Source organism: Arachis duranensis, chromosome 9, assembly GCF_000817695.3.
Source record: "Arachis duranensis cultivar V14167 chromosome 9, aradu.V14167.gnm2.J7QH, whole genome shotgun sequence".
Taxonomy (NCBI): Eukaryota; Viridiplantae; Streptophyta; class Magnoliopsida; order Fabales; family Fabaceae; genus Arachis; species Arachis duranensis.
In genome coordinates, this window is record NC_029780.3 from 21,963,221 (window position 1) to 21,966,295 (window position 3,075).

Sequence of the window (3,075 nt, forward strand, 5' to 3'; positions counted from 1 at the left end):
GATTGGGTGAATGTCTCTTGGATTCCTGATACACGATGCATGGTTGATCGCCTGACAACCGAGTGCTCGCCTGACAAACGAGCCAGCCATTCCGTGAGATCAGAGTCTTTGTGGTATAGTCTAGAACTGATGGCGGCATTCAAGAGAATCCGAAAGGTCTAACCTTGTCTGTGGTATTCTGAGTAGGATTCAATGATTGAATGACTGTGATGAGCTTCAAACTCCTGAAGGCGGGGCGTTAGTGACAGACGCAAAAGAATCACTAGATTCTACTCCGGCCTGATTGAGAACCGACAGATGGATAGCCGTGCCGTGACAGGGTGCGTTGAACATTTCCACTGAGAGGATGGGAGGTAGCCACTGACAACGGTGAAACCCTTGCATAAGCTTGCCATGGAAAGGAGTGAGAAGGATTGGATGAAGACAGTAGGAAAGCAGAGAGACGGAAGGGACAAGCATCTTCATACGCTTATCTGAAATTCCTACCAATGAATTACATAAGTATCTCTATCTTTATCTTTATATTTTATTCGTATATCATCATTCATATCCATTTGAGTCTGCCTGACTAAGATTTACAAGGTGACCATAGCTTGCTTCATACCAACAATCTCTGTGGGATCGACCCTTACTCGCGTAAGGTTTATTACTTGGACGACCCAGTACACTTGCTGGTTAGTTGTGCGAAGTTGTGTTTATGCCATGGTATTGAACACCAAGTTTTTGGATTCATCACCGGGGATAATTTGTGTTGTGAAAAGTATTGATCACAATTTCGTGCACCAATCTTTAAATTTTTTTTGTTTTGTGTCTTTTGTTATTTTTCATGTGCATTTTTGCATTCATAGTGTCTAAGCATTAAAGATTTCTAAGTTTGGTGTCTTGCATGTTTTCTTTGCATAAAATTTTTTTTGAAAAATATGTTCTTGATGTTCATCATGATCTTCAAAGTGTTCTTGGTGTTCATCTTGACATTCATAGTGTTCTTACATGCATCATGTGTTTTGATCCAAAATTTTCATGTTTTGGGTCATAATTGTGTTTTTCTTTCTCATCATTAAAAATTCAGAAATCAAAAAAATATATTCTCCTTTTTTCTCTGAAAATTTCGAAAATTTGAGTTGACTTAGTCAAAAATTTTTAAAACTTAGCTATTTCTCATAAGTCAAGTCAAATTTTCAAATTTAAAAATCTTATCTTTTCAAAACTTTTTTAAAAATCAAATATTTTTCATTTTTCTTATTTTTTTCGAAAATTTTTAATTTGAATTTTAAAATCTTTTTCTTATCTTTATTTCAAAATTTCAAAAACTGTACTAACAATTAATGTGATCGATTCAAAATTTTGAAGTTTGTTACTTTCTTATTAAGAAAGATTCAATCTTTAAATTCTAGAATCATATCTTTTAGTTTCTTGTTAGTCAAGTAATCAATTTTAATTTTAAAAAAATCAATTCTTTTTCAAAATATATTTTCTATCATATCTTTTTCAAAATTTTATCTTTTTCAAAAATTTGGTTTTAAAATATCTTTTCTAACTTCTTATCTTCTTATCTTTTCAAAATTGATTTTCAAATCTTTTTCAACTAACTAATTAACTCTTTGCTTGTTTCTTATCTTTTTCAAAATCACCTAACTACTTTTCCCTCTATAATTTTTGAAAATCATCTATCTCTTTTTCAAAATTCTCTTAATTAATTAATTATTTCAAATTTTAATTTTAATTTTATTTCTTCCTTTAATTTCCAAAAATTATTAACTCCTTTTCAAAATTTATTTTCGAATTCTCTCCCTCTCATCTTCTTCTATTTATTTATTTATTTACTAACACTTCTCTTCATCTCAAGAATCTGAACCTATCTTCACCCTTGTGTTTGGATTTTTCATTCTTCTTCACTCTTATTCCCTTTCTTCTTTTACTAACATAAAGGAATCTCTATACTGTGACATAGAGGATTCCTCTTCCTTTTCTATTCTCTTTTTTCTCATATGAGCAGGAACAAGAAAAAAGGCATTCTTGTTGAAGCTGACCCTGAACCTGAAAGGACTTTGAAGAGGAAACTAAGAGAAGCTAAAATACAACAATCTAAAGACAACCTTACTGAACTTTTCGAACAAGAAAAGGATATGGCAGCCGAACCCAACAACAATAATGCAAGGAGGATGCTTGGCGATTACACTACACCTACTTCCAAGTTTGATGGAAGAAGCATCTCAATCCCTGCCATTGGAGCAAACAATTTTGAGCTGAAACCTCAACTAGTTGCTCTAATGCAACAGAACTGCAAGTTTATGGACTTCCATCAGAAGATTCCTACCAGTTTTTAACTGAGTTCTTGCAGATCTGTGAGACTGTTAAGACTAATGGAGTAGATCCTGAAGTCTACAGGCTCATGCTTTTTCCTTTTGCTGTAAGAGACAGAGCTAGAACATGGTTGGACTCACAACCTAAGGATAGCCTGGACTCTTGGGATAAGCTGGTCATGGCCTTATTGGTTAAATTATTTCCTCCTCAAAAGCTGAGCAAGCTTAGAGTGGATGTTCAGATCTTCAAGCAAAAAGATGGTGAATCCCTCTATGAAGCTTGGGAAAGATACAAGCAGATGACCAAAAAGTGTCCTTCTGACATGTTTTCAGAGTGGACCATGATAGATATATTCTATTATGGTCTGTCTGAATTCTCTAAGATGTCACTGGACCATTCTTCAGGTGGATCCATTCACCTAAAGGAAACGCCTGCAGAAGCTCAGGAACTTATTGAAATGGTTGCAAATAACCAATTCATGTACACTTTGAGAGGAATTTCGTGAATAATGGGACACCTCAGAGGAAGGGAGTTCTTGAAATTGATGCTCTGAATGCCATATTGACTCAAAACAAAATGTTGACTCAGCAAGTCAACATGATTTCTCAAAGTCTGAATGGATGGCAAAATGCATCCAATAGTACTAAAGAGGCATCTTTTGAAGAAGAAGCTTATGATCCTGAGAACCCTGCAATGGCAGAGGTAAATTACATGGATGAACCTTATGGAAACACCTATAATTCATCATGGAAAAATCATCCAAATTTCTCA

General features: G+C 34.4%; 1 non-coding gene across 1 annotated transcript; it reads right to left on the reverse strand.

The window, feature by feature from the left end:
* Positions 1 to 2,524: 2,524 nt before the first annotated feature.
* On the reverse strand, positions 2,525 to 2,628 carry LOC127742261 (small nucleolar RNA R71). The gene has a single exon (XR_008003449.1). It is a non-coding gene; the product is annotated as a small nucleolar RNA R71 (small nucleolar RNA).
* Positions 2,629 to 3,075: the final 447 nt, after the last annotated feature.